This window comes from Dromaius novaehollandiae, chromosome Z, assembly GCF_036370855.1.
Source record: "Dromaius novaehollandiae isolate bDroNov1 chromosome Z, bDroNov1.hap1, whole genome shotgun sequence".
Taxonomy (NCBI): Eukaryota; Metazoa; Chordata; class Aves; order Casuariiformes; family Dromaiidae; genus Dromaius; species Dromaius novaehollandiae.
Genome location: NC_088132.1, coordinates 47,839,633 through 47,867,501, shown reverse-complemented (window position 1 = coordinate 47,867,501; position 27,869 = coordinate 47,839,633). Strand labels below are relative to the sequence as shown.

Here is a 27,869-nt window from a genome sequence, read left to right as displayed (position 1 = left end):
GTAATTACTTTAAATAGAAAACTTTTCTCTAATTTGCAGAGGCTTGGCACTAGAAAATATAACCCTCAGACGCTGTTTTAGCAGTGCTGGGAAAAGATGCAGGCAGAGGACAGCTACAACATAGAAATCTGAATTTCTTTTCATCTATTTTCTGTAAAGAAGAAATGCGACTGGGTTCTTATTTACCTAGAGCCTGCAATGCCATCTCCCTGTGCACACACTTGCATCCCTTCATTACCTATCTCAGCATCTCTGTTCTATAACTTTTACTCTATCTTCAGCATATCCTTACATATTTTCCTTATGTGAATCATCAGCATGACTAGTAAACTGATTGATGCTTTGTAATATCTTTCTCTATCAAACACAACTATTCTCTTCCTAGTGCATTATTTATACATCCTGGTCCTCCATTTAAGTTATCAGCAGGAAAGCTTCCAACCTTTCCATTTCAAAGTGTAGAAGTAAGTGAGTCTCTTGAGCCTCTGAACTATTTCCATCCTAACACAGGTGTTAAAACTGACTTCTGTAGGTAGTGAGTGTTGGTTAAAATCAAAGGCAACAAACACTAGCGCTTAATCCTAAAGCTGACATCTTCCTTTAACATGAAGCTTTGATGTGCTCCCGGGTGTGACACCTCAGCTAGGACTGATATGGATTAGTTTCACTAGGAAAGAATAGTCATTCTGCATTTGTTTTCAGTGGATGGCCCGTTCTCTCTTACCGCCTCTGCACTGAGGCATAATGCCTGCTCTGCTGATTTATCACTCCTAAAGAGGCACAAGTCAACAAGGAAATACAGAGTTCAGCATAAAGGAAAATATTCAAAGTCATGCACATACATAAAGAGCCGATGAAAGCCAGGCTTAACAGTTTGCCATAGTTGTCTAGGATATTAAAAAAGAGGGGGGTGGAGGAAAAAAAACCCTTTTGTAAGTAAAGCATAAAACAAGAGATGAAAGCTAAAGAATGTCAGGCATTACTAAAGAGAGTTTATACAACCCACGGTGTGAAATGAATGGCTAAAAGCTTATGATAATAAATGTGTGGACTTTGTATGTCCTAACTAATAATAAGTCATACACTCTGAATGTCAGACTTTTCTAGATGTGTCTGTCACATGGATAAAAACAAAACCCTTCTAAACAGCAGCCTATAATCACAAAAAGAGTGCAAAGAGTGAACTGCCAGAGCTGATGAAGAAAAGGGTGAGCTACCATCAACACCATAGGCATTCAAACAATTTTGGGCAGCCCAAAACTGAGGAAAATGGAACAGGGATGTTTTTACTTTGTGTTTGTACAGTGCACAGAACAGTGGAAACACTGTCTGAGCTTGGGGCTTGGAAGCCTCCTGAAATTATAGACAACAATTTTTATGAAAATGGCAGAAAGAGCACCTCCAAAACCAAAACATCTTCTGAATCACCTAAGGAAAAATCGCTCTTTGGAAAAATCCTGCTGGCTGTGAAAAGGAGCTGAGTATAATGTTTTAAGATGGTTGCCTCATATTTGCAATGGTGAAAAAACAAACTAATCCATATTGAAAACGGAGGAGTGAACTCTACAAGAAGCTGCCAGTGTTGGCAAGGAAAATTTAAGGGCAGCGGAAAGCACACTTAGTTAATTCTTGCCAAAGGTGTTAAGGAAATAAGGAGGGTCCTTACAAAGCCTCCTTACATGTAAAGAACAAGCAAATACAGGAAAGAAAGTAGGTGTACACTAAGAAAGGAGGTGTTAAGCATCATAAATGATAATTAACATATTGAAGCTACTTGGCTTTTTTGTTCAGGTCTGTCTTTAAGACTGAGTAGACACAGGTATAGGATAAAATCTCAGTCCCATTGAAGTCGATGACTAGATTCCCATTAACTTTGAGGGGATACGTTTTTGCCCAGAAATTTAGAAGTAATAAAGCAACTGTCGATAAGCAGTTGATAAAAAGGCCTAAAGGAACACTTTGGAGAAGCTAAATACATGCAAATCAACAGATCTGTTCAAACTGTCTGCCAAGGACATCAGGAATACCTAACAGACTTGAAGGTGCTCCTCATTTAACTTTTCTAAGCCATTTGCAACTGGAGCTCTATAGCTGTGCAGGAGTTTGTCAAGAAAGAAGAGAAGCAACTCTCAGCACCTACTGGATAAAAATGAAGCATATAACTCAATAATCTATGGGTAAATTAAAAAAAATCTAGTTTTCTGCTCCTTCAGGAGCTGTGTAAGAGACTAGAACGTAAAACATATTTTCATGAGCAATACATTGTGTGTTTGTGAAGAATATAGTCTGAAAACTAGTTCAGACAAGTATGGTATTTTTTTAATGAACAATGGATTTTAGTTGCAATTCCCAGAAGTGCAGTGCACCATCTTTGGAGGGGTTTGCTAGTACAGAAGCAATTTCGAGTGAGTTCACCTCCTCTGAGTTCTTCTCAGGTTTGGGTCCTTGCTCTATGAACAAAAAGTGTTAGAATAACGATGTAGACTTTACTGAGCATTTAATAAAGTAAAAAAGTATTGCCTGAAAACTCAAGTTGTTTTGCAAATGACTTTACAGATGCGTGGAAAAACAGCAGAAAGATTTCAAATAAGTAACAGCAAAAAGTAGGAATATATTGAGTCTGATTCAGGCAACCAGCACATGTTGTACTGATTTAGCTTGAAGCTCAGCTTTATTTGATATCAATAGGGATGTTTGGGAAGAGGCAAACATATTAAATTTCTCGGTGACTTTGAGAACATGGTGTAAATGCTCATAATAATATGCAGGTAATACAAGAATTCCTTGAAAGATAGAAACATGAATAAAATGTTTTCAAGAGAGATTTAAATAGAAAATGCAGGTCATGAGCAGTCATCTGACACAGGCATTTAATGAGAGAGAAACGTCTGAAATATACTGGCTGTTTCTCTCATCTCAATTCATTCCATTATGAATTTGGGCCAACTTAAACAGATGTCTTATCATATCATGTATCAAGGAGGCAATATTTCCTCTCCTTAAAAACTAATGGCACCTCATAAAAAAGACTATGCTCTATCTGCAAAAAATACCAAAAAGTATTTGACGGCAGTGGAGTGAGAAAATCAGTAACAAAAAATGACAGACTGAGAAATGAAGAAAGATCTAAGTCTGTAATTATTTATTAAAAATACGAAAGAGGGTGTGCTGATAGTTTACAAGCCTGTATACAAGTGTATACGTAAATAAAAGTAAGAATTGCTTAGATTAGTTGGCAAAAGGAAATGTAGAGAACATCATGAAGTGTTTCTGATGATAAATAGTATTACATTTCATGTCTTACAAAAGAAATACTAGAAACTTCCTTCTTGAGCTATGGGCTTAATGAATTTGGGCAAATAATTGAAAGATGTACTAGCTGAAATAGAAGGACATTAGATTAGAGGATGAAACAGCCTTTTTCAAGAATTTTCTTTCTCCAGAATGATCATCATGGTTTTTTAGTGTAAATTGACTGGTATCTCTAACAAAGCCAAAAATGGTTCTAAAAGTTATTTGATAAAAATGTATTTGTTTTCCATTAATCTTTCCAGGTCATTTTTTAACTTAAACTGATGAAAAACAAATAATCTGAGAATTCCTAAAGCAAAGGTTGGTTTTCAGTTAAAGAAATTTTCTATAATAACAACAGAAAAAAATTGTAGAATATTAATACAAATCAAACTCTGCAAGATAGAAACAACTTTACATTTTCTAAATCTTATGTCCCTCCCATAATTTTTAAGTCATTTCAGTCCATGACATTCTGTAAACCTATGATTATACCGCTCTATTATATTTCACAGTGATTGGATTGGCATCATGCGTCTTAACACAGTGGATCTACTTCATAGCTCTGTAACATCTCTCATGACATTCTGTGTCTTGGAAGAATCCAGGTGTGCGAGACTGCCCTATGGAGTGGAGAGTTTCGGTAGCCTTCCTAGGCAAATGAAATTACTCCAAGGTGGCCATGTGGATATTAAATTAATCTCTGTTCCTGCACTTAACTTTGCTGGGTAACTCAATTATATAAAATACAACTTAAATTTTCTCTGCCAGCTTTTTTACTGTCAGAGGTCTCTGAAAATCTTGTCCTCCTCCAAACTTGATTACTTTCATCTGGAGTGATTCCAGCTTTCTTTTGCCCACACTGAACTATCAAGATTCATTTGTTCAGCATCAATTATCAGCAGACCTACATTTACGCAGAATTTTGAAACCCACGTTTAGTTCTGGTCAAGAAGATAGCTCTGCCCCCTTACGTTACGTTATTGAGTCTACCACAGAACTCTACATTCTCTGTAAATGACCTGGCTATCCTGGACAAAAAAGGTCAAGAAATACATTCCAGATGCCTAAAAGCACTATAAGGTAGATAATGTGCAGATTTTATAATCCATTTCCATATTAAGTAACTTCATTTTAAAAGCAAGCTTTTTTCCCCCTAACAATCAGTTCTGTAAACTTAACCTGGAACCTTTTCCTTGTGTGAGGCTTCATTAATTTGACTAACTGAGTTCAACTTAACAATAAAAAACTTAACTATAAACAAATATGTTGAGATAAGCAAGCAGGCCTATTTTCCCTCTCTTGGAGTTGCAGTTTGATCAGATCTCTTGAACTATGAAGAACACATACACTGAAAAGAAATTTCAAGTTAAGATATGGATAGCTGAAATGAACCAAGCACAGATTCGTATAGAGGAATTCATTCTATTGGACAAGAAAACTTAAGTCTTATCGAGTCACCTTTCGAGCCATACTTCAAAGATTGATTATTTTTTCCCTTTACGAATTTCTGAGGACAAAATTCCAGCAGTTTATATATGAGATTAGTTTCGGCTGTTTATTCACCTTTGTAGTGTGCTGATTTTCATTTTTTATCTAAAAAAGCGACTTTTAGCTATACCTTCTGCCCTTATGTAGTTTCATTTGTTTTAACTCATATAATTACTGCCTGTAGCAGAAGAAATTATGTGTTCACAGCTGGACTGAGAAGGAAAGAAAATCAAGTAATAGAAATTTATGATGACATCATGTCAAAGCAGTTCATCTTCCCGTTAATCTTGGAAAAATTTCCCTTGCACCAACAAGCAACATTTTGCCATGTTCTCCACTGAACGCCCCTCTCCCCTGCCAGCATACCTAAGGAATATTTTAAAACTCATATGTAGGTTGTACTTTGTTCTTTTACTGAGGAAGAAATACAATTGCTTCCTTGAATTTTCAAGGCGTGCAATGATCAGGAATCACTAGATTCTCGAAGCAGCACCAGTGTTACAATTTACTTTATCAGATTCTTCTAATGCAAAAGGAAAAATTTAACTCCAGTGCTAACAAAAACAAACAAAAATCTGACTGCAGATTATGGAAGTTCATTGTGATTGTTTGGGCCCAGCTATCTGTTCAAGCTCCAAGCACTATAATTCTGCATCACCAATCATCTGAAAGGGGAGGACATCCAGAGGCAAATAACTCGGTGAAATAGATGCTTTTAGCCAATCATCTGTTCTACTCTAACTGATCTATTACAGGAGTTTATTTTGTTAGGCATTTGCTTGGAAATCTCCTTTCCTTGAACTGTGTATCTGAAAAATAAATTTACGTAGTTGAGAGGAAAGAAAAGAGCAGATACTGCTGTGCTGAGAGCTGAATTATATACACATGTACTAGTTAACCCACAAAGCAAAGGATGGGCCTAAAGTCCTCTAAAAGAAAAAAAATACTGATAAACTGATCATTTCCATGCTAGCTTCAATAGAGATATCAATACAGTGTTCCAGGAGATGTTCTTTTTCATTTCTACCTGGAGGGCATAGAAAAAGAGTTTGTCTTCCTTGCGTATTTTATTCCTGGAGTTGTTAAACAAATGAAAGACTAAAAAAATCCCCTAAAATGAAAATTTGATCCTCAGTTGTTAGGCCATGTTCTGCCAATGCATATTGATTGTTCAAGAAAATGAGACACGGCAATGTTCAGATTTCCTCAAACCCAATTTGGAGAATTCTTGTTCTGTGCCTTTGCGCACACTCAGCTCGTGCCAGGGAAGTGGCTCGTACTCTGGTGCTCAGAGGCATGCGGACCAAGCCACCTCTCCTGCCCACAGCGTGCAGTGCTGAGTACTTCTGCCACTCCACCTGCACTATAAATTCATTACCAAATCTCTCCTTTTTGTCAAACCTAGCAGAAATCTCCCACAGAGGTAGCTACTAAATGGCAAATATTCTGTAGACTAGAGCTTTCTGCAGGCAAACTTTGTTCCCCCCCTCCATGTGTTTAATGTTGAAGGAAGTCTAAAGGAAATGCTTTGTGATGATACTACCTCGCCTGAAGCCTACCCTGAAAAACTCTGATTTGTTGACTAGCCTCAGAAACAACAAATTAATTCATTATAATCAGTATTTGCTTATGTAGCTCAAAGGCAGTTGTGAATACCCAATAGCCTTTTTTTCCTGCTACGAGCTGTGTTGCCTGTCTAAATTACATTTCCTGTGATGAAATGAGGTCTTCCCTCTAATGACCAAGGTACATGGTTCAGAGCATTGCAAAAGGAACCTACTCTGGCCAAGAAGTCCCTGCAGAGAAAGAAATCTGTACCTCTCTCAGTGGCTCCAGGAGACTGTATGCCATTACAGGAAAATGTGTATCATTGCAGAACTGATTCAACGCTCAGTATTTCTGGTTTGTTTACACATTGGGTATTACAATTTTGATTATAAAATATTACTGCTTAACTTTAATAAAAATATATTTCACTATAGTCAAATATATTATGTTTCCACATTCCATTCAGTGGAAAAACATACTATTTCAACCTTTCATTTGATTTTGTGTTGAGAAATACAACCAAAGAATCAGAATTTCCTACAAAATAAAATTTGTATTTTCTTAGCTCTGTTCTTAAGCGTATTGTATGTCAGTCTAACAGTTGCTTCACTGTTGACAAGCTGCATTTCAGAAGCACAAACCAGAGCAATAATTGACTAACCCACATTTTATTTTTTTCTCCCCAGCGAATGCCTATATGACTGGGATTCAAAGAATTTGGTGTGCTGGCTGAATCATCAGTTTCTCCCACAGTGATGGCTATCACAATGGTAACGCTACTCTATATCCTCCCACTGCTATAACTCTTCAGTACTGTAAGCTTCCACAATGTTTCCTTCACTCATGTCATTGTTCTTTTCACTGACTGCATAAATCCACATTTGAAGTTTGTCTTTTATCAGCTGACTGCCGCTGAAAAACAATTTTATCACCCAGCATTTCAAAATGAAAGGTTTGTAATGAATTTGAGCCATTCCAACTACAAGATAATTTTTAGTACAAAACATAGTCAGTCCTCCTGAGTGGCGTTACTATTTTCTGTGTTCTACTATGATAAAGATATATGTCGAATTGCCTTTTTGAACTTCCCAGTTTTTGTTTATTCTTCCCTCAAGATGAACACATCATGAACTCAATGAACTCAGAGATAATGAACTCAGAGATAATGTATCTTCTTGTTGAAGCAAAAATGCACAGTTCTTCTAGCCCAGATAATCTTCAATATGATATAATTTGTACTTTTATGTCTTGGTATTAAAAAGTGAAAGGAAAAACAATAAACGTGACTGTGAGGAGATACTCTGCCTTTCTGTAGATCTGCAAGGCCTCTGGATACTTGCTCCAAAGTCACCCACGCTATGACACAGTTCTTAACCTAGTTTAATTAGAAAATCTGTAGGGCTTGAGAAACAGATTCGGTTGGGGTAAGGGGCTACATCTGGAGCTAATTAAACTGAGGGTATACCACGAAGAATAAAAGGGAGAGAACAGAAAGACAGGGATGTAGGTGAAGGAAAGCTCCATAGTTGCTTAGAAAAGGAGGGTTTGGGGTTTTTTTTCCTTATCTGTCTCTTTCCTCTAAAAAGAAGAAAGATCTTCAGGTTTTCTTTTACCACTTATCAGATTCAATGACTGGTAAGAGGAGAGTCTGTGTTTTGCCACTATTTGTATGTCCTGCCTACTACATGTTAAATACCTATTTCCCAAATACAAATTGTCTTATCTGTATTGGTCTGAATATTGCAATGATGTAACTGAAAGTGTCCAGTGAAGATCAATGGCTCATTTATGTAATTACTGCACAATTATTTTGGATACATACCACTATGAATAACAGTTAGAATGGAAATATCAGTGAATGTATTTCTTCAACTGCAGCAGGTTTTCTGAACTATTACAACACTGCCTCACAACCAAAGCAGAGTCCTCAGCTGGAGCATACAGCTAGACTAAGGTAGGTATAATCAGTACCTGTGTTAGAAGAACTTGAGTAATGCCATGTACACATGAAGTAATATATATATATATATTTTTGATTATGTGGTTTTTTTTCTCTTCTGGCTAGCATTTTAACAGTTTTGGTATTATCTTAAGAAAATTCCTATATGGCTTTTGTTTTCTACATCAAATCAGTGAGACTCAAGCTGTTAATTCACTCTACATCATCCTATTATGTGTAGATAATGTGGCCCTACATACTGTGCAAGACTGCCCTCTTTAATGGGACTGCACTAATGCAATGGGTGAGATTCCTGTTGTTTAGTTCTATCCAGACAGAAGTTAGAAGATAGCCTTGTTTGAATTAAATGATTCAGCAAAGTGCAGATATTTATTTCCATACTTGTTGTTCTAAATTTAGGGTTGGTGGCAGATTATCACTCTGTGTTCCAGAAGTCCAGCTAATCATCATCAGATACCTAAGAGTGACTGGAACACTTCATGCTTTTCTGGCAAAAGGGCTGATGAATAGATTTTTTTTCAATGCTAATTGCAATTCATGGGAATCTTAGTTCAGGAGCACAGGAGTCATCATGGTGATGGTGCAGTGGCATAGGCAACATCATCTGTAGATCCTGAGGGGAAAGTTTAACAATGAACTGAGCAGCAGATGTTGGTGGCATAAAAAATCAATTTGAATTTCTATCCTTTCTGTGTGGACATATTTTACAATGTAACAATTTTTTTGCATGCTTTCCCTCCAAAAATCAATAGAATCTGAACATGCTTTCAAGTATTTTGATAGTCTGTGAAAAGAAAAACCAAGATGTGGCTTGTATGCCACAAAAAGGGGATGGTAAAGACTGAAGAAAGTGAAAAACTTTTGCTAAAAAGCACTGAGGGGTGCGTAGTGGTGGATGAACTGTGGAACATCTTGTATCTAGAAGGACTTGCATGATTTTAGATAAACAACAGGTAAAATGAGATTAGAAAAATGGATGCATTTGCAACTGTATTGGTTTCTGGTGTCATCAACACCTCCACGTGCAAGTTTGGTGCCAAGGACTGAAGGTGAATACTTCTCAGTGAGAGTAGGCTCCAGGAATGGCCACACTTTCCTCTGTTGTACTGTATCCTCACACTGGATAAGGGTCTCTGGATTAGACTGAGAGTCTGCTTGGGTTAGCACCCTCATGACCTCAGTGCGTTGTTATGAAGCCAACAAAAATCTACCCTCAAGAGTTCCAGATCAGCTACATCCTCATCCTCCAGGCCAATGGCAGGACACTATTATTACCAGGTTTGAAGGGACAACACAGGCTTGGGTGTCTGGCAAGGCCCTGCTTGATATCTGGTGATGGAAGGACCATGTAGCTGTCAGGTAAAGATCTAAAAATCTGCAAGGATTGCTGGAAAAATCTCCAGTAGAATGTTAAGTTATTGGTTTTTAACTGTAACTAATCAGGAGAACAACTTTACAAGGGTTCTGATGGATTTCTCATCATGGGAAAATGTTTAATCCAGGTTGGTTGTTTCTCTAAAAACAGTAATACTCTTGTTCAGCTATTGCTGTTGAATCTCAATCTGCAGTCAGTGCTGAAAAGTTCAGCACATAATTAAGCAAGCTGTCAGTGTGTATGATCCGTTTGGCCTCACAGTCTATGCAGCTCTGAAGAACTGAACAAATAGAGGACACAAAGAGGGATGGTTAGAAATGTCTATACATATGAATATATTCATTCATCTCTTCAAAAATAAAATTCAGTTGATTGATCACTACATATAATCATTACTTTGCTCAAATACTGTTCAGTGTACACTTACCAACAGTGCTTTGCCTCCAGACCACCTAAAACATATCCCTGCAAAACTAAAAATGTGTGACTTCAAGGTGGAATAAATATTTAAAGAGCAAATTTTTTAATGAAAAGGTAGAAAAGATGAAGGTAAAATTTTCAGCATCTAACAGTCCATCCACCACATACAAGAGTGTGTGTAACTGTATTTTTGTGCAGTAAAGGGGATAAAAAGAAGGTAAAGTGAAGGTGTGTAAACAAGAAAGCCAACGCTTTCTTATGTAAATGCATACATTTAGGTACTGTTATTTAGATACCTGTCCAAGTGGTCTCATCAGAACTGCTAAAGACTAACAGTACTCATTGATTCAGTTTCAGCAGAGCCCAGACTTTACAGGCTTTAAACTCATTTTCCATTGTTTTATTTTTCCTGGTTTAAGTCAGCTTCTCTAAGATAATGGTCAAATTCCTGCTGACTCTGGTGGGAGCAGAATAGAGCTCTTTTATGCTCTCTGGGAGTTATAATATTAACCCATTTGTACACAGCTGCAGATGCAGCTTGCCGTCAGTATGATTTGTGTGTGTGCATCACTAACTGAGAGCCTGCTTAGTAACTGGAATAATTAGCCCTGTTTCAGTGCAGCCATAAACCCATGACCTTGAACAGATGTCCTTCTAGAAATAATACACGTTCCTATGTTTTTGCAGTCCCTCAGTGGAGTTTATCTGGATTGGCCAAAACTATTTCTTCATGGTTCTCTGTGCCATCAGGTTTTCCAGAACACAACTGGAAGTTTTCCAGTGTGCATCAGGGGTGGTATCGGTTCTCAGGACATGTAACCCTTTGCTCTGGCAACAAAGCAAAGCTGTCTGTATTTTCTCTGAGCAAACCAATAAAACCAGTGTTAAGCAGCGTAATACGTGTGGCTGGGTAGTGCGGTTTCAGTAAGAGGAAAACCACTGTCTGGGAGCAGCTCAAACCATGTTGTTTGTAACTCGTTATGGTGATCACTTGGTCTGTTACTCCAAAAATTGTGGTGAAAGGAAGAAGTGGAGTGGTACAAACCCACCTCAGTAGCTTAACTCAAGAAGATTTTGGTTTTTTTCCCTCAAAAATTGAATTTCTAAGGAAGCTTTTCATGACAAATTCCACAATGGGGCAACCTGAACAAGCATTAGCGCTGCAAAACCTCGGGGGCGAGAGCCAGCCCTTAGTAACCCACGCGTGGTCAGAGCACAGACAGCGGTAGTGTGAGCTTTCCCAAGCTGTTTTGCTAGGGCATCTTGAGCCTAGTTAGGAGAGTCACTGGAGCTGAGAAAGCAGCTTGGACTGCATCCCTCGTGGGCTCCTTGCTGCGAGCCACGAAGCTGCCAGTGCCGAGGGTGGCTTGGCGACTTGGACATCTGTCCAGAGTCTGACACAAAACCACACTCCTCTATTTCCGGGATCTCAAATAAAGGATCTTTAAGATGTATTTTACGTGCTTATTACCTTAATCTCTCTCCTGACTTTCCCAGTGAGCCTGCAGCCCTTGATGTAAAACAACTGGTCTGCTAGGCTGCCTGCTTTCTGTGTACTTAGGAACAATGGAAAAGGAACCCCAGTCTCCTGGAGTTTCCCTTGGGTGAGAAATGATGGTACAAGACAAGAAAAGCCTTTTGTGCAAAAGAAAGGGGGGATAATTTCCTATTCTAATGTGGCACCACATGCTCACACACACGGCTGAATTATTTTAAAACAAACAGCATGCCCTGAATAGTTCCTCTTTATGTCAGGACACTCTTGGCAATGATGAACGAATAATTAAGCCGTGATGAAGTACAACAAAGGATGTGTGACTGTCATGAAATACACCCTTCCCAGGGGCTTTTAAAGCATCAGCTGCAGCTGAGTCCCCCGTCAATCAGATGTGATTGCTTCATGTAAATGACACCCCCTAGACTTGCCTTATTTGCTCTTATGAAATTCCTGTCAGTTTTTACCCATAAATAATTCAGGTGAATGGCTTTGGTCGCTGCAAGCTGCCAATTATTGTAATGCCACCACTCACCATCATTAGTTGCCATTGTGTCAGCTACTCCATTACAAAAACCCCCCTTTCCAGATGAGAAAAGTATTAGTCAAGTATTTTTTGCTCCAGGGCACTTATTTTCTAGAGTCCTCCTCTACTCAAAAATATATGAAAGAATGACTTTAACTCAAATTAGTACCTTGCTCTGATTGTTAAGTTTATTCAGATTTTAAAATGTGTAGAATTTAGTCATTTAAGTTTCTCTGAATGTAGTAAATCAGGAAAACTTGACTGACATTGGAGCTACACCAGTGTCTATCAAACACGTATCTCACTCTAATTCTGTTTTTCAGGTTTGGAAGGTGACTCATTTAGTCACTGATGTTGACTTATTTAGTTATCTGAGTCATCACTGTTTTTGTATTGTGGTACTTTCTGGAAGATGAAACCAGAGCCATACTGGGTTAGTCGCTGTACAATCACTACAAAAAAAAATGTCTCTGTGAACAAACCATGATATAAAGCTATCTGCACTCTAAAGGAGTGATCTTTAGCCTCTTTGATGATATGAAAAGTAGGGGTTTTTTTTTGTTGTTGTTGTTTTTTTTTTTAAAAGAGCCTATTGCAAGCAGGTTTAATTCATTATACAATAATTCATCTGAAGGGAAAGGGGGGGTTTCTTGTGTATTTTAACATGGTGGCTGGCCAGAGTTAGAATCACTTCTGGTGCTGATTGCTGAGGAGTCCACAAACTGAAGAGAGAAGCATCCTGAATTATTATTTACAAGGTAAATTACAAGGTACCATTCTAAAATACTGAGGAATAAACCCCAGCTGGATCTTTTTGCATTTTAATCTGAATCTTTGAGAGAAAATCTACTAATTGGATTAGTCATCAATAACATTTGCCTGATCTCCCAGGCAAATGAACTGAGGCACTTCCCTTTTGAAAGCACTAATCCAGGAAGAGAGTGTGGGTGAATGAATATAGATGTCAGGTAGAAGAACTGTGTTTTGACCATGAGCACTGTGGTTTTGCCTGAATACACCTAGGTGCCTGATGTGCTGCTAAGGCATGTTGCTGACAACCAGCTAGTCCCTGTGTCAGTAGCGGTGTGCATAAACGGTGAAATGAGTGTAGTTTTTCCAGCTCACTACACAGCTGACTTCTCAGCTGATTCTTTCTTACTTCCCAAGGCTTTGAGACAAGCATGTAAAATCATGGTCAGAAAGCATTTCTCTTAAGAGTCTTGTGCCTAGTGCAGTGTGCTGCAGGCTTTGTGTCAGTCCTTCAGGAAAAGTTTATTGTAAATTAATATCTTTTGATAAGCCTTATCACATGAAGTGTGCGGTTTTGGCTTGTAAAGCACCATGGTGCAGTAATCCCCATACTTTGCTACAGTTCATGCCCCTTTGTGAGGAAGAAATCCTTCTGGCTGTGAATCAGCTGTTGCCCTTTGTTCTGGGCAGCCTGAATTGCTATTCTTCGGTGATTAAATGATGCTTCGCAGGCTACTCAGCCAGAGCCAGTCAATAAGCTATTAGTGCCATCATCACCGCTGTGTCACAGCGCAGACCCGACCAGCGTGATTAGCTCCATTATCAGAGCCTTAGCAGCCTCTGGTAAAAGCACACTCGGTGTTTTTTGCACAGAGATTTCCATAGCACACCAGAACATGCCAAAACTTCTAGAAATTGGGCTGCCTTGCCACTTGGGATGCCCCGTTTCATCTTGTGACTGAACTGAATGAGGAAATGGGAGAGCAGGTTCATAAAGGAGGGAGGAATCCACTGCAGCAATGGGCCGGGAAGGCCTCTCTGCCGGGCAAAGCAATGTTCTGCAGTCACTGATCCCAGGGCAGAGCAATCAAAGGGAGCAGAGGTTTCCGCTGTGCTGATTTGCCCCATGCTGCTGGAAGCGTGGCTTGTTATTAGTAGGTGATCTCTGTGAAGCGGTCTCTTCTATTACTGTTTTGTGCAAGGATTAATAGTGTAGAAGTAGATGAATAGAATGAAAAGACATTCGGATACTGCTATTCCCTTGTTTTCTGTTTAAACTTCAGTTATGTTCAGTTCAATTACTATTGTAGCAATAAGATAACCATCCACAAATGTAAAAACAAACAACAGCAAAAAGCCATGGAGCTTGAGTAATAAGGAAGGTATCTTCACTGAGAAAGAGTTGGCGAGGCCCCTTTGGATTACCATTACTTTATCATAGTGCTGTGCAGGGAAGGCAAACCCAACAAGCTCCCCTCCAGGAAAATCTCTGGCAATCTCCCAAGCAGTAAGCTAAACTGGTCATAGCACACACAGCAATTTTGTAAGTTGCTTGAGGAAAAAAAGCTCCCTGTAGCTTCAGTTATTTTATACATCCAAACTACTTTGAAAGGTGAAAAGAATTTGCTGGTTTTATATAGAGAGAAGGAGGACAGTACCTGGGTCTTGTTTTGGGGCTGATGCTATTGCTGTTATTTTTCCTGTATATTTTTCCTTTCATTTTGTGCTGAGTTTGATGAAAGGTGTGACAGTTTGTCAGGGCAACCACCAAAAAATTGTGAAGAAAGTACATTTGCCTTAAGGGTACTGAGCACAGTTATTTTTGGATATGGGAGACTAAGCTCACCTGCCATCTGGGCTGAGATTCTTTGTGAATGCAATTTCCTGCAAATTAAATCTGATGTCATGACTTGTTCTCTGTGTGTATGTGTGCACGTGTGCATGTGCACATACATTCCTCTACCTGCAGCCCTAAGAGGATGTCAGCATTATAGCACTGCAATCAGCAAAAAGGGCAGATTTTGCCACCAATCATGCTAACACCAAGGTAGTCAATGGGAGTCCTGTTCTGGAAAAGGTTATGTTTAAATTCTGTGTTTAAAGTGTGTTTCCAGCAAAAGTTACATATTTTTAATCTACAGTATCACATATAAAGCACCTAATTTATGAATTGCCCTACATCATCTCCATCCAGGAAGGTCTGTCAGTCTATCAAAGCTGTTCTGTATTGCTTTTAAAAGAATGAATACAAAGATTCAAGATTATACCAGGTCATTCAGGGAATTTGGGGAATTTTGGGGTGGAGAAGACCAGCTACAATTCATCATCTAAATGTTGGATCATTCATTTAGAATACTAAAGAGTGCAATTAAGGAACAGATAATTTCTTTAATTTGTGGCTTAGAGATCCCTCGCCATCATTATTCCTATGAATTCTGCGAGAAAGCAGAGGAATAAGGAGAAACCTGATTCGTCAGGAACTTCTTGTTCACCAGTAGTCAAACTGAACAAATCTTGATAAAGAAGCTGAACACAGGGGAAGAAATGAAGCCAACAACAGGCCAAAGGAGCAATTTAATTTACAGACGAAAACTCTGCCAGAAAGATTTGCAGATCTATTGGCAGTCCAATGGAAAGAATATGACAGAGCAGCATATGCTGTTTCCCAGTCCCACCCAGCCACTGCGTCTCCTTTAAGTCTTCTATAGTCTATATGCGAAACCTTGTTCCCTGACTGAGCTGGAGGTCGCAGCAATGTCAGCTGAGTAACTGGCTAATATTAAACTGTTCGTTTCTGATATAATCAGGCCGAAATCATGCTTTGTTCAGGCTGATTTGGAATCTTTCTAGGTTTGATTAAGCTGTAAATAAATGAGTTGCCATCTGCACATCTGATTTAGAGCCCATTCAGTATAACATTGCAATAAATTTCCTGCATTGTATTAGCAAGGGTCTTAACTTAAAAGGAGTTCTGCAATCCAAGGTTACACAAAATGTTGCCATATTATATGAATGTGAAATATGAGAACTTTGGCAGGAGATAGAAGGAGGAAGATATTCCGATAAGACTTGGAAGATTCAGGCTAAAGAAGTTCTTTTGGCATTCTCCCCTCCTTCCCAGTTTTTAACTTGTGTTGCAGTAACATGAAAATAACATACCATTAAAACATTGATCCTGGAAGCATAGACTCTACTTTCATGGTGGGAATTAAAAAGACAACTTTTTTATTTTCAAGGCTGATGAGACTGCTTGTGCTCCTTAAAATTTTCACAACAGGGATGGATCCAGTCCTGCTTTAGCAGAGAAGTGAATGTGGTTGGAGGAGCTTCCTGACCACAGCTGTGTCATTTCCTGCAATCTTAATGAAATGGCTAGAGCTCCTGGCAAATCCATGTGTTTCAAGAAGCCGTGGATGTCTAGGGTGTTTATGAAACAGGAGGACACTGGCCTAAGTGGGGAAGTGTCAATGCCTTTCCCACCAGCAATATACAGCTCCTGCTGTTTATATCCCTCTTGCAGCAGCCCTTCAGCATCACTGTCACTCAGAGATGTTCCCAAATTGCTTGAGATCAGAGACTGTTCCACAGAAACAATGAAAAGGCCATAATTGAATTTGAAAATTATAGCCTTTTTTTCATAAGCTAGCAAGTTCACTTTTAGAGCGGAGAACAGAGGAGGAGGAACATAGCAGGTGGCAGGGTCAAAACAAACAGGAGGAGGCGGTTCTCCACTGCATACCGGCGGTAAAGCTTCTTGCCCCAAGATGTGGCCGATAATAAGAGTTTACAGGAGTTCAAGGAGAGATTGCAGAAGTTCATGGAAGAGAAAGCTATTGAAGGTTATTAAATGCACAGAAACCATGACTGCCTCAGGAAGTCCCTGAGCCATGAACTTCTTGTTGTCTGGAGAATGTCTAGGGAAGTATCATTATATGTTAATTCTTACACTGTTCCTTAGACAAGGAACAGGATCTTGGGCTAAGTGGACCTTTGCTTTATCCCAGCATAACTGTTCCTACACAACAAACTGAAGAAATGGCTGAAATTATTTACCCTAACTCTCTGATTTACTCCGGATAGGTGTATAAATTAGCCCTCCTTTGATCAGGGGTTGGACCAGATTGCCTCCACAGGTCCATTTCAACCTAAATTATTTTTTGATTCTATGATTTTTATTCCTTTCAGCAGTGTTAATCTTCTCAGTCTGCTACTGGTTGGCCCATATGAAGAAATGCAAAATTACAAGTGGCTTGCTACACCTAGTAAAGGCTATAAGAGTCTCTGCCAAGGATGTGTGTGCATTTTTGCTTGATTCAGTTCTTTGCCTGTGAAGTGCAGAGTGTAGCTTTCCAGGTACAGAAGATGCCTCCTAAGAAGACAGAATAATGTAGAGTAATGAGCCTCTTGTCAACATAGGCAAGAAAAGAAAATGATCTCAAAATGAAATTTAACTTTCTCACTTTAGCTTTCTGGCAAATGGGCCACCTGTGATTTACCCCTTTTTAGAAAGAAGCTAACCTAGGCTGAGCCTGCCAATACATCAATATTTTGGTTAGGGCAGAGTGTGGTTTTGAAGCAAATCTCCTGAACAGTGCACTTGCTGCACTTCACAAAGTGGTTTTGGCATGTTGCAAACTGCATTTCTTTCAGAGGAAACCAAACCACATTCTCTGCTTCAGTCGCACAGCAAATGCACTGCAGCCCTAACGGGGACAGAAGGGTCTAGACAAGGTACTGATTCTTTAAATAGTTTTAAACCACACACATAGTGAGGACATCCAGATTAAATCTTGTTCCAGGTAAAGTACCTGGCCCTCAACTACAGCACTGTGCTCTAGGAAAGTACTAAAATCGTCTTTCCTTCCCTTTCCCTGTGAAGGGAGCCAGGATGGCACCTGCAGTCTGAGCCTGTAGCATTTGCTGTGTGTACACATTTCTTTGCCTTACAACAGAGCAACTGGCCCAATATAGACATGCGCAACTCCAGTTAGACATTTTTTATGCCAGCCTTCAGGATGACATGATTTGAAAAGTCTTAATTTAGAGGGGCAGGCTGTATTTTCCAGATCATAGGCTCAGTTCAAAACATGGCAGTCCTTCCCTGCCAGCTGATTGCACCTTGTCGTGTGGGGGGGCAGGGTTTTAAGTATACATAATTTTTATCTATGATGGTAAATGGGCATCTATACATTGCAGAATGAGGCTATATTGTTTTTCATGTCTATTATAACCTTAATCTTTAAGTGATACCAGGTGAACAAAGCTAATTTCCTGCCCTTGCCGAAATTGTTATAAAGCTCCATTCATACATTTTTGTATATAAATACACATTACTTTCTCTATAAAAATACATTACCTTTCCATCATCACTACTTTATTTTATCAAACAAAAACTAAAATGCCTGGACTGTAACAGTTTTTCAATGTTCTCATTTAAAAAAAAAATCTAGAAAGTATAGCACATATACACTCATGCATAGCAGAGCTGTCAACATTGTCATCAATGAGAACAGGAAAAAGTGGTGTATTTATTTCAGTAAAGGACAAAATAGGATTAATACACTATATATAATGTGCCATTTTTAATTAAAATCGGTGGATTTTAAACTCAACACCATTCAAATTAATTTTATCTGAGAGGAGAGTTTGTGATTGCGGAGGCTGTGAATGGATAATTTTTAGAAAAGGCTTTTAAAAGTTTTAGTTAGGGTTTTAATTGTAGCCATAATAAAATTCCTTTTTATTTAACTCCCAAACATCTTTCTGCAAGCTGAATTACCAAGTGTATTGCAATATCCTTTTGGAATCCTCTTGAAATCGTTGGAGTTGCCTGATGTGCATAGGCTGCATATCTTGCCCATCATTTAAGTCTTCATTGTATCTCCCAGATCACAAGTGTTTTGACTTACAAAGACAAATTCTGATTTCACGTAGGCCTGTGAATAGCTGGAGTAGGTGAGATAAGGATTCTGTACATGGTGTAGTTGTGGCAAAAAACAGCTGTTTATAGCCATCACTTAATGCTCTGTCTGTTGATGGATTGCTAAAAAGCTTGTTCAGCTGACAGCTTTTGAGGTTATAGCACTGACCAGTCACCAGGACGATGACTAGTCTGGGCCTTAGCTGCCCTATCTGTATGATGGAGATGTGAAGAATGTTAGCTATATTATTATTTTAATATTAGCAGTATAGTATTGCTAGTAGTGGTAGTATTACAATAACAGTATTATTATTATAGTTATTTTAAACTATAGTTATTTTTAACTATAATATTATATAGTTTAATATGATATAATATAGTTTAACTGTAGTTATTTTTAATTATATTATAATTATTTATAATAGTTATTTAAAATTAGAGTTGTGGTAAGGTTCATTTCCCTAATTTTGAGGTGACTGGATGGAAGAAACTATACCAGTATCAACACTAGCCATGAAAACTATTATCTCTCACTCCCAGCCATGTGAGTTCTGTGTGATATTTGAAAACTCAGCTCTGTAAAACTGAAAATACAGTCTGTGGGATTCACCACTCTTTCCCTTTTTTATGCATTATTTTGGTTAAAAATAAGGACAACTTGTATCTCCATGATACCATGTATTTGCAAAACCACAAAAATATGAACTACAAAAAAAAAAAAAAAAAAAAAAGGCGACTGAAAAGGGAAGAGGATCTGAAAAAAGAAAGTCTCCATGAAAGCAATGTGAGCACATTTTCCCTGAGAACATTTCCTATGCTTTTGGTTTAAAAAAAAAAAAAATCTCACCACCATCACAGTAGCCCTCCCACGTGAAGAGGGAGGCTCTGCTTTCGTTGGGGATCATCAAAGCCCCCTCCCACACTTGTGATCTGGCACAGCGTACCCAGCGTTTTTGGTAACCCATTTAATATCTGTTAAGATGCAGTAAAAAAAACTCATTTGCATTAGAGATTTTTTACACCCGTCATCATGAGCTGGGACTGCCATGTATTCCTTATGCCTTTGTCCATTCTTCTAAGTAGTCCCTAAGGACCATTTGGTGGTGGCCACTTGCACAGCTGGAGGGACTAAGAACATAGCTTTCCTCTGATCCCTTGCTTGAAATTACAAAGAGGGGAAGTTATTGGGATGGAAATCTGTTTAGAAGGTTGTTCTAATTAAATAGGTGATTATAAGTGATGAAATACAGAGAAGTCCTGCTGCATGGGAAGCTGGTGGTATAAGATACCAAAAGAAACACCGCACACAGTTAAATCTGCAGTGGTGGTTGGACTCTTAACCCTCTGTATAAGCTCAGAGAAGCAATAGAAAATATTTCTCACTTCCTACCCCTGTACAAAATACGGTTTTGCAAGGGAGACAGCAGGATGATTATGACTATCATACATGATTACTTGACTGTGCTGTGAACAGTCCTGGTGTTTTCCGTGTCAGCACAGCAGTGCCTATAGCTGAGCACACACGAGACTGTTATTACCAATCTGGGGAGGGGGAAAAAAAAAAAAAAAACACTTTGCAAATCTAGCCAGGTTGCTTAAGGAATATGCTTAAATCTGGAGGAGACAAAGAATTCAGATGATGATATTGTACATTTACAATGTAAGTAGGAAGTGGTAATTTATTAACAAAACTGTTATCTGAGCATGTGACACCAAAATGCATCAAAACCACAGAGGTCTATGCTCCAAGGAGAAAGTCTCCTTTTCTGATTATTTACGCTGAAGCTGAACATAGCCGTATTAATAGACTAAGGGAGATATCTCACCTCTGCTCAGATGCCTTTAAGTCAAGTTGAAAGCAACTGTGCAGCATAAAGATCTAATAAAATCCTGAGTTACAGCTGAGGGAAGATTTTCTCAATGTGAGCATTAAGAGAGGTCTCACCTCTGTCTCTGCAGGAGGGTATCCTTACAAGCCGAAATGGAAGAGTCATTCTGGTACTGGAGAAGGTGGTAGAAGAGCTATGTCAAGGACTGAAAGACACTGAAACAGGCAGTGCTGAGTGCTGCTGCTGTCTGTACGGTCGCACTGGGAGGCTGCTGCAGTCCTGACAAGTCCCTAGTGTTGCCGGGTGGTACGGGGGACTGTTCCAGGCCTCGAAACAGTCTGGGATCAGCAGAGCGTAAATGGCTTGAAGCCTTTCAGAGTTGAGGTGCCAAAGTTCATCCCAGATCTATAAATACTTCCACGGAAATGATATTTCTACAGAGGCTGAAATACTTCGCTGTGCTTCCTTGTGAGCTGAACTACCAGGATAGCAACACCACTGGTTGTGGTGGTGTGCCATATTTCCATATCGTTAGGAATTTAGCCTGTAATCTGTTTGGGTCAAGGAGCTGTGACATCTCTTTCTCTGCATAAGGAACTGTGCACACATGTAACACACATAATAATAATAATTATTAAAAAAAAAAGATAAAAATGGAAAATCGGAAATTTAGCACAACAGTGAGAGCTATGGTCACTCTTACTCCGTATTTACTCTGTTAGAAAATGAAATTACATCCTTTGGTTCTTTTCTTCTGAAGAAGAGCACTAAGTTGTTTATCAAGAGTTATAGTTCATGTGTACATTGTTTTTTTTTCATTTGGGAGAGGTAACCTTCAGATCTCTGCTATAAATAGGTGTTCTTTTTTAAAAAGAGACTTATTCAAGGTCCTAAATAAACATAACTGTGTACAAGTTCTATCAGCAGAGCTCAGTACTGTTCAGCTTCATTTATATTAAGAACTAAATAAAGTCACTTCTTTTTTTTTTAAACAGACATTATTACTACTTGAAAGATCATTAAAACAAAACTCTCCACACTGAAATTTGACCTACCAAGAAAAACAGCTCTTAAGGTAAGGAAAAATATGGACCTAAGAACTCCATAGCATCCATTTTAGTCGAGAATTGGAATTAATCATTTTGAAATAGTTCACTGCCTTCATTTGACAACAGAGTTTAATGAGGTGCATGTTTTTCTGCCGAGCCAGAAGAGAGAGAACGCCATAAATAAATAAATAAAGCATTTTATTCTTTCATACTGGCTGTGAAATAGCAAATATTGATATTAACTTTTTAAGACTATTTTTAAATGTGCAAAATATTTTTGTAAACAACTGCACTATCGCATAAAGGAATAGAACTGCTGCTGGATGTTAGACTGTTAGACTTTACTGAAAAAGAAGTGATTAGCCGCTCCTGCTTGCTATGTAGAGGCAGGAGACAGCTGTGTTTTATAAAAGATGACATGCAATAAAGAGGACTCATGAAGCTAAAGTAAAAACTCAGGTCTCCTGAGTTTAGTTTGAGGCAGTCCTGGAGCTGTGAAGTATTTTGAGAGCTGCTGTTTCAAGTGACCCACGCTAGTATAGTAAAATTGGTGAGAATTACGAAGGCAAGTAACCCCTCTGGGGCTAAGGCAGACCGCAGGCAGACCCGAGGCCGTGCAGGAGGCAGGCGGGCTGGGCGGCAGGGAGAAGGGAAGCCGGGAGAAAGCGCTACCCTCCGTTATTGGCAGGGAGTGCAAGTCGCGGCTTGCTGCACTTAGGCCACATTTGGGTGCTGCTCGCTGGCTGCGTGATGCTGTGGCCATCGAGAGGGCCTCGGGTCGCCCCGCTGCAGCCGGTGGAGCGCAGCTGGGAGCTCTCCCCTCACGCGGGCGGTCGGGGGACCGAGGGCTAAGCCGCCTCTCTGGGACAGCTCGTTCTCGCCCGTTTTGCTCCTTGGCACTGCACCTAACAGCTGGAGCTTGTGATGCGCTTTGTTGCTTTGCTTTGCTTTAGCAGAACCATATGTCCTCTCTCAGTTCAAGATGTTGTTATATATTTTTTGTGTTACGGAGGTTAATTATTGGCTTAGCTAAGTGTGGTCTGGTGGATAAGATACTAGACTCAAAGGCAGGAGAACGGGATTCAGTTCACATTTTGGTTCCTTTTGCGGAAACAGTCCTGACCTGAAACAGTCTTGATATCATGAATACTCACAAATAACAGTGGGAAATACGGAACACTGTCTGAGACCAAACCTTCATATATCAAGCATGAAGTTTTTATAGCACTGTGCCCTGGAAGAGTGGAAAGTACTGCTTTTCCTTTTCCTATCAAAAAAACCCACACACCAAATGCTTACATGTGGGTGTGTGTCTGTGTATGTATTTGTACAAATAGGCTATTTCCCTACTTATATCCTATGAGGGCAACGTCAATGCAACGTGCAAGGGATGTGCTAACTAACGGGAAGGATCCGCGCAGCACACCAGCCCCACATGAGCTAACGATCATAGCGATGCGCTAGTGGTCGATTTGGGCAGAATCCTGCTGCAAGGAAAAATGGCTTCTGACTCTTAGTTACTCTTTCCTTCAACTTGGAGTGTGAATAACGTAGGTAAAGGGAAAAATGGAGAAAGGAAAGAAAATGGGAGAAGTGGCGTTAAACTGCCCTGTGCTCCCCGCACAGTGGGAGCATAAAAGCGTCTGCCTGCCTGTGATGAATGTCTCAGCACTAACAACGTTTCCCACTCCACTCACGTATTTCGTTCAGCAGGACGGCAGGGGCAGACAACAGGGCATCGCCAGCTTTATACAAGCTCTGTTTCTTTGAATATTGGCTGGTTTGAAGGGACCATTTTCAACCCTACTTATGTCAATTCGTCTGTGTCTGAAACTTAGATTTTGACAGTACAGTGCTATGTGGTTCTTTTCCTAACAAAGCAGGTCGTAAATTCAAGATTTAAGAGAATTGCTTTAGTATCAGGGGAAAACTGCTGACAGCAAGATCTCTGTTTTCCCCTATTTTAACTGAAGTATTTGTAGTGTCTGTTCTTGTGCTACAGAAAGGATGGTTGGTCATGCAGTATCATCCAGCACCGAATCTGTAGTTCCCAATAATGTGCTTCACAGTGTTGCCTTGCAGTAAATACCGCTTTTTGACATAAACTGTTCTTTAGCTTGAATGAACACTCTTGTGATGCTTGTACAGGTCTGTTTTTAATTCAGACTATGCTGTTCAGCTCTGGAGAGAAAGTCTCCTCATCGGTACAATCAGTGAGGACTCAAACCTTACCACTAGCACTTCACTATGAATTCATGACCACCAGAATTACTTGGCTCAGGTATTGGCAGGAGACTCACTTAAAAGCTTAAAAAGTGCAAGGGTTTATCTCTAGTTTATTAATATACAAGGACAAAGTATTTCCTTCCACAATATTCATAGGAGCATTTTTGTCTGGAGTTTGTGAAACAATTGCATTTTTTTTTAGTATCCAACAACACAAATATTTTTACTCTTATACTTCAGAGACCTGCTTTCCTAGACAGGTCTTTCAGTGAAGGTTGCCAGGGAGGTGCCATTTCGCGAGCACTGCTCGTGAAAAGGCTTGACAAGTAACACAGTAATTGGATTTATGTAAAGAGTCGGATGACAAGGTATGAAATGGCTTTACCTCAGCTTGTTTGCTCGTGTCTCAGAGGGAAGCTGCTCTAATAAAGCCTTTGCCGTGGCTCCTTCGCCCGCACGCACGCAGCAGGCGCATTTCTGCATTTGGGGACTGTCGGCAGTGGCTCTGGAAAGGATAGAAAGGAGCAGCAAGGGGGATTACGAGCCATTTCAAATGCAGAGTAAGCACCCGAAGGACACAGCAGCAAAAAAACCTTGTGAAATCTTGACCCATTTAACTGAGGGAGTTTTATTGCTGATTTTATCAGGACCAGCACTTCAGCTCTGTCCAAAAGACAGAACATAGTGTGTCAGCTGATTTTATGGGTATTAAGACATTTCTCTTTAGCCCAAATTTTATTACTTCTCTACTGGCAGTAAAATAACGCATCTTTAAATTATTACAAACGAAGCTCTCCAGCTGCGTCTCCTATGCTGCATTAGCACAGATGGGTAGAGACACGAGCCGGCTGCCCCGCGCGCCGGGCAGGCCAGCCTCGCGCCTGCTCCCACCCACAGGCCGTGGTTAGCGCAGGTTTGCAAGCAAGCTAAAAGTCTCGCTGACAGGCTACAGACCAGGGCTGGCTTGGATCCACCTGGATATTTGTCTGGAAGGTGCAAAAACACAACTGCGCGCACCTCTGTAGATGTACAGTTACCAATATTTGCATCTTTTGGGGGCATGCTTTCATTGTAACTGAAACAATGACTTCAAACGAGCTTGTGTAGGAGCTGGACCTTATTCAATAATCTCTTTGGTGCAGAATGTCTCTGTCCTTGCTGTCAGTGTTTTACAGCATCATTCATGATAACAATTTATCATTTATTTAGTTACTCTTAATCATGACATTTTCTTGGGAAGACTGTGAAAGGCAAGACTTTCAGCCTCAGGTGCGAACAAGAAGGGAGTCAGTCATGAATTAGCATCATTACCAATATAGTGTAAGAAGAGTGTGCAACTTGCACACTGCAACTTGCTATCTCAGAGAAATGTGACTGGAGGAAGATCTTGTTACATATTTCAAGACTTTGTCTTATAACAAAACTCTTCATAAAATGTATATTCAAAAAGTGAGAGGCAACATCGTTCGACTAAAGTGAATTCTAAATCATAAGGCTATATTGGAAAAGAGGGAAGAAGTTTTTATTTTTCAAAAATAAAATGGTAGAATAAATATTTAAGCCATTTTCTCCCAGCCAATTATTGCATTTGACCTGACAAAACATTTCTAGTGTTTAAAAAAAAAGTAATTTCATACATAATCTCTTTTTTGTTCAAAAAGAATAAGTAATAAAATCTGAAATATGGAACAGAGCATATTCTTGGCAATGGTTCAAGCTTCAAAAAAGTACCTTATTATATCTAAGCATCACAGCAAAATTTGCTATTCGTATTTGTGACATGTTTTTTCAGGATTTATGAGGTCGTGAGCCAACGTGAACAGAAAATATGCCAGGTATGTTCTATCTCTCTACATTATTTTTATTGACCTATATGTCCCAACCGGGACTGGTCAGGTATCCTGACAGACTTTCCCTCATGCATGCTTATTTGGAGTTTTTACAGTGAGCAAAGAACTCTGACTGTATTTGACCATGGGTATGTGAGGAAGTGAATATGCTTAACTAATAGGGTGTCTTTCTGAGCAGGGTTAAAACATTTTTTCATTAAGGTTAGCCTTTGAAAATAGATTTTCTTAACATCAGACAACCACCAACATCTTGGGGGAAGAAGAAAAGGAATGAGGGTTTTGTTGCTTTGAAAGAGAAAGAAAGATGTTCCTAAGATGTTGGCTTGGGCACATCTTCAGGGAACGTCAGAGGAATATGGCAGGTCACTGGATCTTTCTAGTTTCCAGCTGCTTCTCTGGATGCTTCGGGATCTTTTTTGTAATGTTTGCAGAAAAGCTGAGTGAAATAAATGGTTTTGGTGATATGGTTTTGTAAAAATGATTACATAAGGCATTCATGATTTCCATATCAAGTGCCATCTCTTTGTAATTAAAATGACAGTAAATAGTAGTGTTGATACCAGGATTAGGTCATCCACATAGCAAAGACAGAAACTAATTCTATAATGTGAAAATCAGTGTGTGTTACTTCATTATTACATACTGATACTTGTTGCTAAGTACTACAGGGGGCAGCTCATGTGCCCAATTATATCTTCCAAACATCGTCATCTTCAAATTCACCACCATATGCACTTGTGCAAAACCCTGTGTATTCCAGTAGCAGACCCACAGAATAAAAATGAACCATTTGTTTTAAGTGATTTCAGTGTTTATGAAAGTAACTATTTTGATTTCCTTAGGAAGTTTTTTCTCCTCTTTTCCACAGCAGAGGCACAACATGAAGAGTGAGGTTTGAGCTTCCCTGTTATTCTTTAACCGCAACCTGAAGTGACCACCTGTAGAGATCAGAGACTTCATTACAGCTTCCTCTGCCCCTGCTCAGCTCTTCTGATGAAGATGGGGTGGTTAAATTGTCACCCTTCTTTGAGGAGGATAATGCCGATGTCACAACTAACCTGAACTTCCCTTCTACAAAGATGCTTTAGCACCTTTCTCTAAATCCTGTTTAAAACTCCCCTCCGCTGTGATGCCTACAGAGCTTGGCACCTGGTTGGCAGCTGCTGGGCTTGGGCTGACTATTGTGTTGGTATTCCTTCGCAAATGTTATTTACCTCTTATCTTTCAGTGTCAGTACTGTGGGGAAAGGATCATCCTTTGGTTCTGCGTCTGAAAGCACCTGGTCCACAAGTAAGCCATTTAGTTGTTACTATTTGAATATCTATTTGTCTTTAACATAGTACAACATTTAATTTTAATGCCCCTCATCTCTGGCAGGACTGTTGCTAACAGCACAAGGACCCAATATAGCAAATAGGAATTCAGCTACTGCGCTCATCTGTGACATAATTTAGTTCACTAACCGAAATCCTTCAGTGGATAAAAACCACAAGCTGAAATTTCTGCTACGCTCTGTAGACTCTGTGCTGGGGGTGAACAGTGCACGGCCTGCAAAGACATAAAGTGCGGAGAGTAGCTATCTCTTCCAGTAATTGCAGGGGAAGGACAAACCCAATTAATTTCAGTCCTTACTGCTTTTTGACTCAAAAAGGGAGGAATTTCTGTGTGACTACCAGAGAAGTTTTATGTGCAAGCAAATAGTGCTGTCATGTGCATTTATCACTGAAGAAGAGTATAGATGTAAACTAGGGGAAGCCTTTGACAGCATGAAACATTAATTCTGCCTGAGAAATGAAGAAGTATTTTCAGTCTTCCTTAATGCGAGGGTACGATATGGAGTCCCCGCTTGATGCGCTTCTGTTCCCAACACAGTAAGGCTGGAAGAACAGAAACGTAGTACAACAAGCCAGCTACTCCTCCCTCCCGCTCTTGCCTCAGTGGGGCTCAGAGGTCAAGCACAGCCCTTGGAAAACAAACCTCTCGATGAACCTTATACAGCCTTATGCATCATTTCTGGTGTTAGGAAAAGAGTCAAAAGCAAAAGGAAATACCCACCTAGAAATATCACTGATATTAGACACTAACAATTCGTGTGCATTTGGACAAACACTCCTGTTAGATTGTTGTGTAAATGGCTTG

General features: G+C 39.5%; 2 long non-coding RNA genes across 5 annotated transcripts in view; one reads left to right on the top strand and one right to left on the bottom strand.

Moving 5' to 3' along the window:
* Positions 1 to 27,869, bottom strand: part of LOC135325060 (uncharacterized) — a 56,918-nt gene that overhangs the window by 2,335 nt on the left and 26,714 nt on the right. The window contains exon 2 of the long non-coding RNA XR_010386282.1: positions 24,266 to 24,385. This is a non-coding gene — a long non-coding RNA (uncharacterized LOC135325060). The remainder of the gene's footprint in view (positions 1 to 24,265; positions 24,386 to 27,869) is intronic.
* The window catches only part of LOC112980264 (uncharacterized), a 490,489-nt gene that overhangs the window by 456,633 nt on the left and 5,987 nt on the right, over positions 1 to 27,869 (top strand). For all 4 annotated transcript variants that reach the window (XR_010386267.1, XR_010386268.1, XR_010386266.1 and 1 more), the window contains 5 exons: positions 7,017 to 7,100; positions 8,209 to 8,284; positions 21,601 to 21,680; positions 25,673 to 25,715; positions 26,599 to 27,020. This is a non-coding gene — a long non-coding RNA (uncharacterized LOC112980264). The remainder of the gene's footprint in view (positions 1 to 7,016; positions 7,101 to 8,208; positions 8,285 to 21,600; positions 21,681 to 25,672; positions 25,716 to 26,598; positions 27,021 to 27,869) is intronic.